General features: G+C 33.4%; 1 protein-coding gene across 6 annotated transcripts in view; it reads right to left on the bottom strand.

Moving 5' to 3' along the window:
• The window catches only part of LOC125060774 (potassium voltage-gated channel protein Shaw-like), a 75,281-nt gene extending 57,882 nt beyond the window's left edge, over positions 1–17,399 (bottom strand). For all 6 annotated transcript variants that reach the window (XR_007118917.1, XR_007118920.1, XR_007118919.1 and 3 more), the window contains exon 1: positions 17,184–17,399. The gene's annotated coding sequence lies outside the window, so the exon portion shown is untranslated. The remainder of the gene's footprint in view (positions 1–17,183) is intronic.
• Positions 17,400–17,713: the final 314 nt, after the last annotated feature.

Consider the following 17,713-nt stretch of genomic DNA (forward strand, 5'->3'; position numbering starts at 1 on the left):
AGTTAAAATGACAATGATATACCTATATGGGTCTTGGCCTCAGATTACATCCGTTTTCTTAGTAGTAGAGTAACTTCTGGTAATTTGGCACACTATAAGCTTTTTTGGATATATTTTTTTTACTGAGATCAATCATTTTTTATGGGTAAATCAGTTCTTTGAAGTTAATAGTACTCACAAATTATACATTTAAAGTTATTAAATACCCAACTAAATTGAAATAAATCTTTTTTTAAACTTTGACAAATCTTAAAAATTTTACCATGGTAGGCATGGCCTAAGGACCATGACATTCTTCATGAGCCCATAGTTTGCAATATAGGCATTGAACACGTATTTCACCTCTGGTATTTTTAGAATAGAGATCTTCACAATACAAACACTTTGTATCATTAACATGGCTTCTATCTGGACAGTTCTGTCCGTTCTGTATCCGTTCAGAACTGTCGTCCCACCAAAGTAAGTTTTCTTCTTCTGAGCTAGACCTTTCTACATACTTGGATCTTCGTTTTGTCTGTGACCTTTTTTAAATGTCTTTTGACTTAGCTATGTTGTGTGCCATAATGCCCGTATCCACGTTTTTCACTCCCCGCAACTCAGCTATTGACTGAGGGGGTCAAAGAAAGAGGCGCAAAGTTATGGCGGATACCTACATACCTTATGTTCTTTGATTTTGAAGGAATTAAGCTAGGCCATAATACCCGAAACTACTCTACCTAAATAAAGTCGTCGAATTTTGGATTAAAGTAAGTCTGGTTTCCTCAAGTTAAACTACGCAGATAGGAAAATACATATAACAGGTGTGGCCGTGATTCGAACGCACGTTCTCAGAGTTGAGATTGCAATGCATAAGCCGCTAGGTCAACACTGCTCTATAGTTTATAGACGGATATTCTAAATAAAACAGTGTTGAGTGAAGATCCACTAAAATAAAGAAAGCGTTTATATGCTTTTAGAAAATATGAATTTGATTTAGTGTGCTTTAAAATAAATCATACCAATTCTTGTTAGTCCAGAAACGCATTCGCAGGTCCTTCCCGATATGAGGGGAAACATAACCCCATCATTTATGTACATCATCAATGTAAGCTGAAACGCGCAGAAAAATGCACTTAAATAAAAGAGAGCAACAAATTTCACTGACTATACCAGTAACGTATTGTTTGCCGGGGATCGAATCCCGGACCTCCAACATTCACCGTGAAACGTAGGTTAACTAAGGTTATATAAGAAAACTTATTCCTTCAAGACTGCAAGTGTCATATCTAACTAAGAAGAAAATTATGAAAAGCGCCCCAAGAGATGGCACTCTTCAAACTTTTTCCATATACACTTTCTGAATACTTTCTTCGCTCTTTCTGGTATATTATTTATTCAATAGACGTGCAGCTCATGAACTTCCCCTGTGACCACATTCTTATTAGACGTTGATGTATAAAAATATTCTTCTAAGCTCTCAGAAAGAAAATTGAAGGTATAGAAGCGAAATAGAGAACACGGCGTGTTTGTGGAAATTTGTCTTAGCAACTTCAATGTGATTCTAATTTAACGTTGACTGTATAAATAGTCTAAGACATCAATATCTACACTTAATTACTTAAGATGTCATGTGGAACATGGTGTATTGGTTGCAGCAAACAATGTGTAAAACAAAAATTTGGCGATTAAAAAGAGTGGCGGAGAGTTTATTACCAATTCTTTTGTGCCGTTCTATGCCCTGGATTTGACAACTGGCAGTAAATGTAAATTTTGTTACCTATATGAATAAATGATTTTTGAATTAATTTGAATTGAATTACAGTATTTTTATTAATAAAGGACTGGACATACAAACAAAAGACACTCGTGTATATCCGTAATATGTAAGAGTTCTTCAACTTATTACACAAAAATACATACAACGCTAAGTAGGTTAATAGCGAAATAAATAGGCAAAGTCGACTGCGAAGCTAGTCATTTTTAATGATTATGGGTTTCAGCTGCTGCTGTGCGTCACGCAATCACCCCTACGTGAGCGATCACGCGAAAACGTCAATCTTCGTTCAAAAGGGTGTGGTAAACCAAGAATAGTACGAATGGGAAATTCCGTTTTATAAAGGCGTGCTTCGCTTAGATTTCGAGAATATTTCAATTCAAATAACTACAAAATCAATTTAAATAAGATTCATTAATTCAGTTGAAATATAAATATTGGTTGTAAATATATGACAACGTAATCCCCTACCTTTTTTTATTTAATAGGGGGGGAAATGGGCAGGAGGCTCATCTGATGTTAAGTGATCCATGGACACACATTGCCAGAAGGCTCGCAAATGCGTTGCCGGCATTTTAAGAATTAATACGCTTCAGAAATGGTTCGAAAATACTTCAGTGGGCAGCTGGTTCCACATAGTGGTGGTGCGAGGCAAAAACTGCTTTTACAAAGTTGACTTAGAGTTATAACTGTAATTCTTTGTTATTAGAATGCCTTAAACCATTAACAATGTCGCATTTGAAGGTTGGAGTTAAAATGATACAAAAACTACATTTACTATGTATGTCATAATAGTTTGTTATAACAAAGCTGAAAGAACCTAGACACAGGTATTTTTTACTTAAAAGGGTTCCCAACACACATTTTAATGAATAAACACATTTTTTTTAAATTCTATTTAGAAAACATAATTACTATTTAAATGACAAGTGTTGGCCTAGTTCAGCGTGTGAATCTAATCCCTATGGTCGTAGGTTCGATCCCCGGCTGTGCACTAATGGACGGAAGGAAATCATCGTGAGGAAACCGGCTTGCCTTAGAGCCAAAAAGTCAACGGTGTGTGCCAGGCACAGGAGACCTAAAAATGTGCCACTGATTTATCTATTTTAATTATTATTTCAATAAACACAGAAATGTGAATGCTCTATACATTAAAGTTCTCTTAAAGATAAGTACATTCTTCCATACCTGACCTTTAGCTAACATTGCTGAACCTGAATTTCGTCCTAGATTTTAATCAGATAACTAGACATCACAATATCTGCCCCATAAAGATCCTATCCACGCTTATCTAAGCCAATAAGCTACGTTGAAGCGGTTAGGTTAATCGGATAAGTGCTTCGTAGGAAAATAAATCTTAATATTAGGGAATAAGGTAAATGTTGAGTTTGAGGGATTATGTTTTTGAAATAAAAATGCTACCTGATGTTTGATGGGTGAATAAGGAAAATCAATATGCGATATTTTCGTATTTTATCATATGAATATTTTCAGCTGCAATAAGTACAATAATATTAGAATTACGAGCCACAGTAGTATATCTCATTTACTATAGTGGAATGTTCTATATATTTATTGATGGAGCCCATTTATAACCAAAATAAAAGATATAGAATTAACCAAAACAAAGACTTTGTAATGGACTCTACCCTATTCTTTGTCAATTTATTAACTTACAAATATGATTTATACAATAGCTTTAGTTAATACATAAAATGGCTGAATGCTAAGTATTTTGTGTCAAATCCAATGACAATTTGGACTTGGCAGTACTTCCTTATTACATACGTGCTTAGGTGATTTGAGGCAGGCTATAGAAACCAGGCGCTAATACCCTAGATCTATCATCTTACATTTCGAGAATGTCGTTGTTTTGATTCACTTATCTCTGAACATGAAAATCTTATCGACTTTGACGCAAGGACTGCCGAAACTTCATAAAATTTCGTTTATGTGCAGGAGTCAGAGATATGATTAGGCTTTATCACCTCACATACCACCAGTATATTTATTTAATAGATAACACATCAATTGAATTGACAATACAAATAACGCTAGCCGAAAAATAATGCCAGCCAACCATAGCAATGATTCACAAAATGTACAAATAGCAAAAAACAGCAAATATAATTATCAATTATATCCATGAAGATCAACTCAACATTATTGAGAACCAATCTACAACCACGATCTCGATAATATATAGAACAACTTACTGCAATGATGAAAGAGAATTTAAGAGTCTTTCAATAATTCCATGAAGCACCCTCAGCCAACAAATAAGCTTCAGTGAGAGCAGTGAGGTCCACTTAATCACTTAAGTATCGAAGCTACAAGTGTAAGCCGATCGGCTCTGCTGTAATGCCCAGATCCACTAAGTATCTTTGTGACTACGATTTGTGCTATGTAGAATAGAAATGTTCTGCAATTTACATAATATTTCGTTTTCATACTTAAATTTAGTGAAATAGAATTTATATAATTAGTGTATTTCCGAACCAATTCGACTTAGGGTCCTTCATGAAAAAAGCGTACCCATTCTTAACGGCCGGCAACGCACTTGAGAGCCCTCTGGAAATATGAGTGTCTATGTATGACTTAACATCAGGTGCTGTTCGTTTGTCATACAAGAAAAGTAAGGCAATCGAGGTTGACAGTAGCAAGTAGTAAATAAAGATATAGCACATAGAAGTTACATAGCTAAAATACATAAATTCAAATGTTTATATATTAAACTAGCTGCCCGGCAAACGTCGTTTTGCCACGTATATTATTAGTAGGATTTTTTTTTTAGTTCAATAAAAATAACTATCGACTATAATAACAAATAAGGGTTGATCGCAGAAGGGTGACAATTAAGGGTTGTATTTTGTACGCTGTATAATGAAAAATAAAAACAAAAAGCTTTGTCTAAAAATAAAAATTTAGGGGTGGGACCACCCTTAACATTTAGGGGGATGAAAATATTTTGCCCGATTCTCAGACTTACTGAATATGCTTAAAAAAAATTTCATAACAATCGGTCGACCCGTTTCGGAAGAGTATGGGAACGAACACGAGAATTTTATATATTAAGATTATTTACATATCTTTTGAGTGCTTTGCAGTAATCGTGATCCCCGAAATATCACAATTAGAGATTAATACGTTGCCATAGTAACGACACGGAATACTTACACTAAATTCTGAAATGTAATGAAATAATCTATCTATATGAAATCAAATGAAATTTAGACACTTTGTGACGTAAACGAAGGGCTAGGTATTTACAAGATAAAATATTTAAAGATATTTGTCCCCCTCTTAAAAGAGCCCTCTTGAACAATTATGACGTTATCTAATAACGAAACACTTAGCATTAATTGACGTGATTGAGTTATGTGGTACCACTCAATATTATAAGCGGAATTAAAGTATTGAATTTACGGAGTTAGCCTGCAGGTTTAAGCTGTCCTGATAATCTGAAACCCCAACCTATATTCCCGATACGGTATCGACTTATCAATGTAATGGTTTAGCGATAGAATTTTATGGCAGCGGTTTGGGTCAAGATATAGGTAAAAGCTTTTATATTTTACATACTAAAAGTTTTCATATAAATTCAATGTTTGGCAGATACGGTATTTTAATACCATCCTAATTGCGCTCTTTTTACTCAAGTACTCTTTCGTTTCTTTCTGTCAAATTGTGCTTAAGCTGTGATAAAAAGAGATAGACAGAGGGTGGTAGAAGTTTATTATTAAAACGCGTTGGGCAGATCAGCGATCCTACATGGACATAAATTTTAATCCTTCTGTATAATTTCTGACAAATTGTAGTAAGTAAACACCAATCATTCAAGAAAGAAGGAAGTTAAATATATATTTATTCGATTGTGTAACTTCGCGGTATTTTTGTTTATATTGAAGGATTGCTTTGCCAATTGTTAATGGGGCTTGATGATAATGTGTTTATTTATATTGAGAGCTAGGAGTTTAAACAACATAACGCAAGAGCTGTAGTAAAAAAAAAGATTAATTTGTCGAATCAACGCTCCACCTTAACTATCGTTCGCGTCAATTTATCGTTCTTCATGATTTGTATGTAGTACCCCAACTAGGAAGGAGAACATTAAAAGATAAAAATATGTTTAAAAAAAAACTAAACTAAACTGAAATTTAACATTACTAACATCAAATAATACTTAATACTTCAAATTACTTCTTAAAAAAATCAGAGTGTTCCCGCCTCTTTAAATAGTTTCTCACATCTGATTTTGTTTCCTATGGAGTAGAAACTCTAGGGCCGTGGAGTTCAAGAGCACAAGCCCTATTTAAAGATGTAGGATGGCGCCTGGTTGATAGTACCGGTGACCGGAGCTGGTGCTTTCCTCGCTCAACGAATAAGTGTCGCAATACAGGAAGTGCTGCCAGCATTAAAGGTACACTGCTACTCGGGCTAAGCTATATATCGATTTTTAATTATTACTATATAGTTGATGAATATTGTGTGTATATTTGTGTATTTGAATGTATGGAAGTGTAGTTCATATATTTTATTCATTGAAGTTTTATAAAAGCATATTATGGTTTCGTCTTAGTAATCAAAGGATGTATAATTTTAGAACTTTAAATAAACTTCCCGCAGAATTTCGTTACAAATAAACATGAAGGTGTGGTTTTGAAGTCATGGCTATCTTTCCTATTATAAAACGACCGCGTGTGTATGTATGAACGCGATACACTCCAAAACCATGGAATGTTTTATAAGGTTTTAGCAATAGATTGTTTGTTTTGTAGTAATCAATATAATCATATCAATAACACGCCAAATTCGTCAACAAGGGGCCATTAAGTGATAGTATATATAACTCATAAATTAGTTCACAATTGCATCAATCAGATTTTAACGCATTTCAGTACAAAGATCTTGTATTAAGCCCTGACCCTGCTAACCACGGCTGGAGCTTTATATTAAAACATAACATTACCATTCTGTAAATGTGATAATTAAATTCTTAAAGGCAAGGTGCCTTTATAGCGTGGGCGTGTACTTGGACCATAAGTTTGACAACAATTATAAATAGCTTAACTTTTTACTATGATATCGTGTTGATGTTCTTATTATATGATTTAATGAAAATTAATATGACATTTGCATGCCTATTTTTATAATTGATCGATCTTAATGTACCACTTTCTTGCGAATAAATGATTTATTATTATTAAGTGAAGAAAGGTTTTGAGATTTGTAGTTTTGTGTGAAACAAAAAACTTGGCGATTTAAAAGAGTGGCGGAGAGTTTATTGCCAGTTCTTCTCTTCCGTTCTACGCCCTTAATTTGAGAACTGGTAGTAAATGTAAAATTAGAAGCATTTATTATGTATTTCTTTTTTGACGTTCATAAGTGTACATTGTGTCACCTATATGAATAAACGATTTTTAACTTTGAGTTCGTTTGTTATACATACAAAAAACAAATCATTTCTCTTGTATTACATGTATCTTGTCATGACTTAGGTTCCAAAAACTAACACAGACACAGCGCATGCTTATATCAGCTCTCACCTACATACGCACACATTCCCGAATTATTAATGTCTAATCCGACTTGTGTTTGATTAGTTGTAACACCAAAACTACTTTTTCTTTAAAAAATGTTTTTAAATAATTAAAATATATTAAAATAATTGTTAGTCTAGTCTAGTTACTCAAAATACAAGGACTCCCTAGTGTGGGGACTAGCGAATAGCGATAGATGAGTTTTGTCACAACCTATTTCTGTCACGAATAAAGTTTTTATTATTTTTGAAGTGAAACTTCTTTATGCGCATGAGGGTAAAATTTTTACGGAACGTCACGAAAAAGTGCAGCGTTTTTGTCGAAGAAAAGGGAGAGAGCGATTGACACTTAAACACCGCCGGTGTTTTTAATACATATCAATATTATAATTATTTTATTAAGTAACTAAATTACTTTTTTTGGTAGTTTTGTATTTTTTGAGAGCACAGAACCAAGACCTTTTTTTGCTAAGACACAGTTGGCTATTTTAGAAAATGTGGACATAAATTAGCAATTATGAATTTGTTATATTATTTGGTAATTGTTACCATATTTATGGTGGTATTTCTATATACATAACAACAACTAATTTTAGTTCTGGTTGTTAATTAGCCTTAGTATCATTCATTAATATAGGAAGACTGGCAAAATTAAATTATGGGATTTGGGCAGCTTCATTAGTCAATAATTAATTTACAAAGAAGTTTCACTTCGAACATGTGTACTTTGTACGCACTTTTTTATTTTAATAACATATATTTATCAACTGAACAATGCATCACCCGGTATGTAAACAAAGATATTCATCATATTCACTACTTGATATTTTCTAAAGTATCTTGGCACACTTCCTATGTTAAAATTTGGATTTTTCAATATTTTATCATTTCAAATAAGTATCAAAGAATTTATTTCTACGATTTTGGATTTTTGCCAATTTGGTGCAAATGAGCATTTAAATTATACTTTATTTTTTAAGGACCTTGACCAATAAAACACTAGAAATATAGATTATAAAAATAGCAAATATAATAACAAAATAACTTTAAGTAAAGCTGTCAATTAAAGAGGTACCAAAAAATTAACTAATTAAACACTTTAATTTTCCATTATATTTATCTTATATAATATTGTCATTTATTTACGTAAAATAAGACTACACCTCTAGTTATATTTCGTGCAAGTATTCATACAATTAGCCATAATACACCGTGTCTTGCTTTTCAGCATAGGTCTCTAAGCATTCTTTAAAAACATCACAACACAACACTACAGAGATTGTACATTGTTTTTTTTTATATCTAGGACAAGAAGTACTACACATAAAAGTATGAGGACGCTATCATATTGCTAAAACGAAATGAGCCTACTAATGATCGAGAAAAACAAAATAGCAAAAACCAATACGGAGCTTTTGACCCGAAGCTTTTAATGATATGAAAGCAAAACAAAAGAAGGCAAACAATGATTCGTCACAATTACTTGTCTAATTAGGTGGATGTGATTGATCGCCTGTCCCCAACAGCCTTTATTTGTCGATAATTTTTGAACTGAGCTCGTATTATCTTTCGATTATTATTCATATTTCTTTGCTTAATGTTTTATTGAACCGAGCTATGAGTTATGGATTAAAAGAATAATATATTCGTTTATTCAAACCTAAACATAACAATAAAATATACAGTATTTACACTTTTCCTTACCTACATAGTTAAATAAGAAAAAATAATTAAAAATTAACAACGATATTGAAACAAATTTAAAAAGTTTGGTCCCTGTGGCACCTTTAACGCTGGCAGTTTCTTACTGTATCCGATACTTATTCGTAGAGCAAGGAAAGCACCAGCTCTGGGGTGACCGGTACGATCTACCAGGCGCCAACTTTAATTTTTAATTAGCGTCTGTGCACTTGAACCCCACGGCCCTAAACCAAAGCCCATCCCATCTTTCTAAAGATCAACGACATCCAGCCGCTTGCCATCGCTATAATAATTAATCTACTATTATTTGTTGGATAGTTCATATTGATATAGGTTACGAGGTAATACCAACCAACGAAATGAACAACGACGTGATATTGAAATGTATAATCAGTTAACTATGCATAATTTAAAGAGAGCAATGTTCACTTCACTTTCACGTGTGACTCTCAAGTTGTTGTTTTTTGTTTGCATCGTAAGGGCATGCCTTAGGCTTCAAAATTCGACGGCGTGTCTCAGCACAGAAGGTAGGGTTACGAAACAAATACCAAAATCATAGACGCGTCAGTTTTAAGTAAGCTGCGGTATTTACAACTATTTATTTCACATTGGACTATTTTGATTTTTTTCCTTTGACAAATTGCAACAGTTTTAATTCAGCACCAACCGTGGTTTTAACCCAATTAGGATTTGAGGATATCACTAGACAAATTCGTCAGTATATAAAAATATGAATGCCAATCTTCTGTAGGCTATAAATTAGGCTCTACCAACCTCCCAAAACATGTCATTCAAGCTCTATACACCTTAAAAATCTTTTGAAATGATCACCACAAAATAAGCCAGCCCCGTTGAAATGCATTCTCATTACATTCGCACAAGTGTTACCTGTATATTTTGACCCTCGACAAACTTGAAGTGACTCGTGTGGAAGGCTCAGGAACTTCTGGACGAAGTCATTAAAGACAACGAGTGTCACCACGCGTTTAATCATTATAAACTCTGAATTCTACGGATATCTCTCCGATATATATCGAGTTCTTAAATACATTAATAATAACAATAAATGTCTAAAGAGAGAAACAATTAAACTATGCAATTTAATCCCCGAACAGCAAATGGAGCAAATTCCAGCTACACGTTATTATTCATTAGCACCTTATTTCATTAATAGTATAGAAAATAAGGTAACTAAATGATTTGGAAAGCAACGGACTGCCTTTTCGCCGTAAGTTGGCGCCTGGTAGATAGTACCGTTGACCCCAGAGCTGGAGCTTTCCTCACTTAACCAATAAGTATCGTAATACAGCGAGGAAATGTTGCCAGCGTTAAATTACCATAGGGTCCAAACTTTTTAATTTTGTTGACGTGATAACGTCTTTAAAATCGTTTTAGTCGGGTGACATGTTCAGAAACTTGTGTCACACCAAAACCTCACGAGCGCGATCGCAGGTATAACGAGAGAGAGACGGACCGATCTCCCGTCTCATCTCGAGCGCTGCCAGTCATTCCGTGAATGTATGAAGAAAAATGTATATCATAGTCGAATAAGTAAACTTGTCATTTTACACCCGAAATTTATCATCAAAAGTGTGAATAAAACGATAGATGTAATTTAAAATTTGAAAAAATTGTTATCTTCATTAATTCCTTACTTCCCAAAAACTTATATCACCAATAAGACGTTATCACGTAAACATCTCGATCGTAAACCTACTTTACAAACAACCAATTTTTTTTTTATTAATTTTTATTATAACAATTTACGTTAAGAAAATTTTAAATACATAATATTTGATTGCTATGTTTTGAATATTCAATAGAATAAAATACCTATATATATTAATTTAATTCCAAAACTATATAAATATAAACTCATGCCAGTTCATTTTAATCAAAAGAACGTTTCATTATGTAAATTTCTCGCTTGCAAAATTTGCAACTTAATATTCGGATCACGTAATTAAAGAAAAGTCCCGAAATTTCGAAACGTGTGGAAAACGCGTTTTCCTCATATTCAAGATTCAGAACGGAAAAGATTATCCCGTATGAATATTCTGAGATATTAATGTAGGGTAAAATGCGAGTCAGTAGAAACTGTCATTTACTTTGCTAGATTTGGAATTAAAGTTTAATGGAATCGCGGTTGCAATTTTATTTATGTAGGGGGGGTCAATACAAGCTTAAACCCAAATTTGTGGGGTTGGCACCCTTGTCCCCAGGCCGCCATCTTGGAAAAAGGGGTGTCCACATGTCCCATAAATAAAATTGCGTCCTCTAACAAATGTTCAGTTTGGCCCTCAAATTGTAACATTTCAATGGATTACCTATCATTTCCGTCAAAGTCAAAATCGACAATTTTCTATTACTCGTATCATTCTAAGTACTAATAAATAAATATAATATAATATAATGATAACACTATTTATATTCTCTATGAGTTTTCACATTTCTATAAAAATGTATTCATATTCGTTTACACACTTAGCGTGGTTTCCAAAAGATTCCACAAAGCCATAAAATATACATTACAATTGTTAAACAGACACAATGTGAGATATTATTGTAAGCTCATTGAGGTGAAATAAAACGGGCAATTACGTGGTCGCACGTAAACCTCACATAACTTGTTTTTATGACTCCATAAATACATTTTTGTTGCCAGATTTAACTAACATTATAATGCAAGACACGGAAAAAATTGTGTGTTGTGTATGCTATGACTACGGTTTATTAATCAAGCAGAAAAGTTTTTTTTATGTAATGTGATGTTAAGTGATACCACAGCCCATAGACACACATTGGCAGAAAGCTCGCTATTAAGTTGCCGGCCTTTCAAGAAGTTGTAGGCTCTTTTTTTGAAGGGCCCTAAGTCGAGTCTTCGGAAATACTTAAGTAGGCAGCTGCTAGGTAGATGCTAGTTTAAGAAGAGTGTTTTCAAAGAGAGAAGTAGCGACAAAGGGAGTTTTTTTGCGGAAAATGCGCAAACTTGTGTCTTCTTGGGGTTAAATTGGACTAGATTTAGTCTACCCCAGTCAAGCCAGTTTTAAACCAACTCAATAAAGCTATAAATTCAAGCAAACGCATCGAAAAGATACAGTTCAGATTCAGCGTGCGACTCTCGTCCCTGAGGTGGCAGGTTCGATCCCCGGCTGTGTACAATGGACCTTCTTTCTATGTGCGCGTTTATCATTCGCTCGAACGGGTAAGAAGAATATCGTGAAGAAACCGACTTGCCTTAGACTCAAAAGTCGACGGCGTATGTCACACAGACTGATCGCCTACTTGCCTATTAGATTGTCAAATCATCATGAAACGGATACAGAAATCTGAGGCCCAGACCTAAAAATGTTGTAGCGTGGATTTATTTATTGTTACAAAGAGGAAGTATTTGTATGTATGAAACTTAAAACTAAGGCCATTAATATTGATAATTTATTCAATAGATTAACTCTACTGAAGAACAAACGCACATATATTTAAAATAGTAGCAAAGATGAGTGATATATGGAAGAATTTCAACTTCACTCCGTTGGAGGTCGTGTACTAGTATTAAATATTATTACATGAATAGAATATAGTCTTATTTTTATAACGTTACAAAAAAACAATATTTCCATCACATTATTTAAAACAATCAAAGTGGAAGTTGATTGTTTGATAAATAAACATTGATTTACTTTTTAATAAAGCCTATAAAGAATAGAAAATCGTCCATCCACGAATTTACATAATGAAATATGGCGATGCTTCTAACAAAATTGCTTTTATAATAAGCAATACTGACGTCGATAGTTTAACCTAACATCATTTTAATAATGAAAATTAAATTAATTTCATGCATGTAATAAGCAGTGCTTTTCTTTTCATGGTTTAATCATAATCAAGTCAATGTATCTATAGTTTTATTGGAATTGTAATAAAGTAGTTATGGCGATAAACTACTAAAATAAATAATAAATAAAAATGTGCAGCAGTGTTGGCCCAGTGGCTCCAGCGTGCGATTCTCATCCCTGACGTCGTAAGTTCGATCCCCGGCTGTGCATCATTTCACATTCTTTCTATGTGCGCATTTAACATTCGCTCGAACGGAAAATATAGGGTTCCTCCCTTGCTATGCAGCTTGCTTTAGACCCAAATAGTCGACGGCGTGTGTCAGGCACAGGAGGCTGATTGCCTATTAGATTACCTTGATATTTGATTGACAAATGATCATAACCCAGATACAGAAATCTGAGGCCCAGACCTAAAAGGTTGCGCCACTGATTTATTATTTTATATGTCCTATATATTACAACAATTTGTTATATTAATATGGATATAATTACCAATTATTACAGCAATAATTGTTAAGCTTAAAATCAAATACAAAAGTGTTTGCAAAACCTTCTAAACAAAGTTCGATTCGGCAAAACGTTCTCCGAAGATTAATAGCTTTTACCGGCTTTTGTTTTATGTTTACGCAAGTATTACATTAGTTTCAGTCTGCAGTGCGTTTACACCACAAATTCACAAACAATACTGACATCTTACAACATTTCTTTTTAGTATTGTACTGACTCCCAACTATGAATTAATAATAGTGCATTCGAATCACGGCGGTAATAATGCATCTTTTGGTATATGTGCCCTATTAACCTTTTCCCAAAAAACTCGACATGTGTACTCGACATGCTCGACAGGTGCCCACAATGATGGCCTGCTTGTTTATTAAAAAAAAAGTGCGTGCGTACCAAGTACACATGTCAGAAGTGAAACTTCTTTGGCAAACTAATAATTTAATGTTCATATTTATACAAATCTAAAACTTTAGATTTCCGAGACTTAGAGGGAGGGAAAAATGAAGATATGTTAGGAATTTAATGAATTTAGTTGTCATTAAAATATCATGTGTCGAATATTAGTACAAATAATAAATTTCAATTTTTAAATATATTTCTTCGATGATAAATACACGTGGCATTTACGTTACGTTACGAAATTTTAATTTTAATAATAGAATTTCTAAAAGGTAATTTGACCTTCTCACTCTCTCAATCGGTCTCAATCGCTCTCTCCCTTTTCTTCAACAAAAACGCTGCACATCTTCGTGAAGTTTTTTTTATCTTGCGCCCCAAATACCCAAGACACATGCAATTTGACGACTCATTGGTCTAGTGGTTAGTACCCCTGACTGCGAATCCATGGTTCCCGGGTTCATTCCCCGGCTGAGGCGAACATCGATGTGATGAGCATTTGGTGTTGTTCTTAGGTCTTGGGTGTTTAAATATGTATTTATATGTATATCTATCTATAATATGTATGTATATCCGTTGCCTAGTACCCATAATACAAGCTTCACCAGCTTAGCATGGGACTAGGTCAATTGGTGTGAATTGTCTTTAAATAAAAAAAAAGATGGTAATACATGATTTGTAATGAGTTATTATTAATATTATTTATCTTCAATATTTTAATTAAAGTTAATTATTATCTGAATATCCACGTATTGTCTGTAATTTTAATTGCACTTTTATAGTTAATAATTTGTTATAACGATCGCGATTTTATCCCATGAAAGTTTATTTATATGATTCAAATAAAGTTGAATATGCTAACGGAGACTGAAACTTTTACTGGGTTTTCGTAGAATTTGTTTAAGAAAAGTTATGTTCAGGATCTTTATTTGATGGCTTTTGATATAGTCAGTTTATTTCCACACATTATGTTTTCTTAAAATTTATCCATGTCTTGATTTAATCGATTAACAAACACATTAAATTGCTGCTACGATATTACGAATCTAATTTTAAGTTCTACGTTGCTACGAATGAGCTACGAGAATTACTAACTGAACCTTCGTAGGATATCAAACATTTCATATTTAATAACATAATTATCATTAAAACAGGTGTTTGCGTAACACCTGTTAATCAGTTCAAGAGTAATATATAATTTTGAATTACCGATCGCTACTAATAGTAAATAATATTTTATTATTACAGTCCATTGACCTTTCGCCAGGTTGAATTGACGACTCATTGGTCTAGTGGTTAGTACCCCTGACTGCGAATCCATGGGTCCCGGGTTCGATCCCCGGCTGAGACGAACATAGATGTGATGAGCATTTGGTGTTGTGCTTAGGTCTTGGGTGTTTAAATATGTATTTATATGTATATCTATCTATGATATGTATGTATATCCGTTGCCTAGTATCCATAACACAAGCTTCACCAGCTTAGCATGGGACTAGGGAAATTGGTGTGAATTGTAAAAAAAAAAAAATTAAAACATCAGTAGGATAGTCAGTCGTTTTGAGATTTTTTTGTGGTTAAAGTTACTTCGACTTGCCGGTCACGGTTCAGCCTAAATACTTATCCGAAATTTAATATCCTCTCTTGATATAAAGGCAAAATTTTCTTCGCATTGATGAATTATTCATTCTCTTTCGTGAAAAGTACTCAATCGATCTATTTCTGGATTAGGTATAAGAGACATGATAAATAATCAGACTTAGCACAGCCATAAATTTAAGTTGACGTTTAAAGAGAATAATTTTCATGATTTATTACTAGTCTTTCATTAATCATTGTATTCTTAGAAGTTAAATTTTCCAAGGGACTCGGTTTTCGTTATGCTAAAAATATCAATGTAATAGTTTGTGGCTTCTGCTGTAAATAATCTATTTATATTTTGTACGTCAAATTAATGGAAACCATGTGTTTGTACATTTAATGAATGTTTAACAAGAGTTATAAAATACTTCTGTATGTATCATCCTTCCCTTACTTTTTAAAATTGTAACCGGAATTGTTTGAAATTGTTTTAGTTTGTTTTAACCGATTTAAAAACCGAAGAGATTATTCAAATTCAAAATCATTTATTTAGGTAACACAATGTACACTTATGAACGTCAATAAAGAAATACATATTTCTTCTTCTTATAGTGCCATCTCCTTGCGAAGGTCGCCAACCTTCATCATCGTCAACAATCATCATGGCTAGTTTGATTTTGGATGCCGCGCTTCTAAACAATGACTTGGTGCTTAGACCAAACCATTGTCTTAAGGTCTTTCAACCAAGACGTGCGTCTGCGGCCAGGTCTCCTTCTACCTGCCACTTTGCCTTGTATGATTAGTTGAAGGAGCTCATATTCTTTGGAGTTACGTAAAACGTAATACATATTTAATGCTTCTAATTTTACATTTGATGCCAGTTCTCAAATCAAGGGAACGGACGAGAAGAACTGTCAATAAACTCTCCGCCACTCTTTTTAATCGCCAAATTTTGTTGTTTTACAAAATGTTTGTAAGGAGCTGCAACCATTACACCACGCTATCAACACGAAGTGTATTTTTTTTTATAAATATGCTCACCTCAGAGCCATTTTGGTTTTCCCATTAAAATCTTGGACCTACGAATAGGATGCTTTGAAAGATAATCATTCATCCACATGTTACATTATCAGTCTTAATTTGATTGAATTGTTAACTTTGTCCGTAACATACAGAGGGAGTAAGCACATTGTGTATAGTCTTAATTTGAACCTAATTTTAACCAAATTATCTTTATTAATTATATACAATTTGTATATAGTATCTCCATCGTTTAAGACGTTATTTGTATGTACATATATTTCAGAAGAACCAGTTTCGAAGAAGCAGGCTGCTATACAAATTTCTAATGAAATAATATTTCTAAACACATTGTATTATTGTATTTATTTGTCTCTTATAGAATATCCTTAATAAACCACATTGAATGTTAATAATACAACAGTAAAATATATTTTCTATGGTATAATTGTTTTTATGCTAAAATTTTTGTTAAAAACAATTAAAACAGGTGTCTAGAAATGTTTTTTTTTAGATTTTTTAATGTCCGGTACATACGTACTGCTTCTGAAATTTAAAAAAAATAAAAATCTGTTTCTCACTCGCAGAACTTAAGTAAATAAGGATAACTTCTTTATATGATTCGTATAAAACATGTTGATAATATATAAAAGTAAACATAAAAGAAATGACATAATGTAGGTTCTCATGATTTATTATCCGGCGTATTATAAACTGTGTCAAGGCAACGCAATTAACATTTAATAACTTTAATAGGAATGAAATATTTAAATGGCTTAACCACTCGGTCGATAATCTATTTCCTTAGCTTTCATGTTACAATGATACACGCAACAAAGCAATTTAATTTACAAACCTGTATCAATTTTTAAGGGTCGCAGTTTTCACTCGCATTGAAAACACTCCACTGCCGCACTACATTTAATAATTCAAAAACTCGATCCATATATAATCTGTGTTTTATAAAATTTATTCGTAATTAAGTTTTTATTCTGTAACGGTCACTATACCACATTTGAATTTTGGGCCGGCGCCCACTATGGGGTGAAACGCGCGCGCCTCACTCGGCGTATATCGCGTCACTGATGTATGGGGTACGTTTCGCGCATGCGCCAACTATACCAATACCTAAGCACATTTCATTTTGTAATGAACTGAAATACCCCATTTTCCACTATGGGGCTTTTCGTTTTGCGAATAGGGGTTAAAGTTGCATGTTGCGAGACTAAGGTGCGTTCGAAGTTTGAAAATGTTTATGTTTTCTGTCCTTGTTCTTCTTGAGGTTGACAATGTATTTGTGTTTTAATTGAGTGTTCTTGTTTATGGGTTATGAATTGTTCATACAATTTGTGTCAAAGTTATTGACGTGTTGGTATATAATTCAAG

This window comes from Pieris napi, chromosome 22 (genome assembly GCF_905475465.1).
Source record: "Pieris napi chromosome 22, ilPieNapi1.2, whole genome shotgun sequence".
Classification (NCBI taxonomy): Eukaryota; Metazoa; Arthropoda; class Insecta; order Lepidoptera; family Pieridae; genus Pieris; species Pieris napi.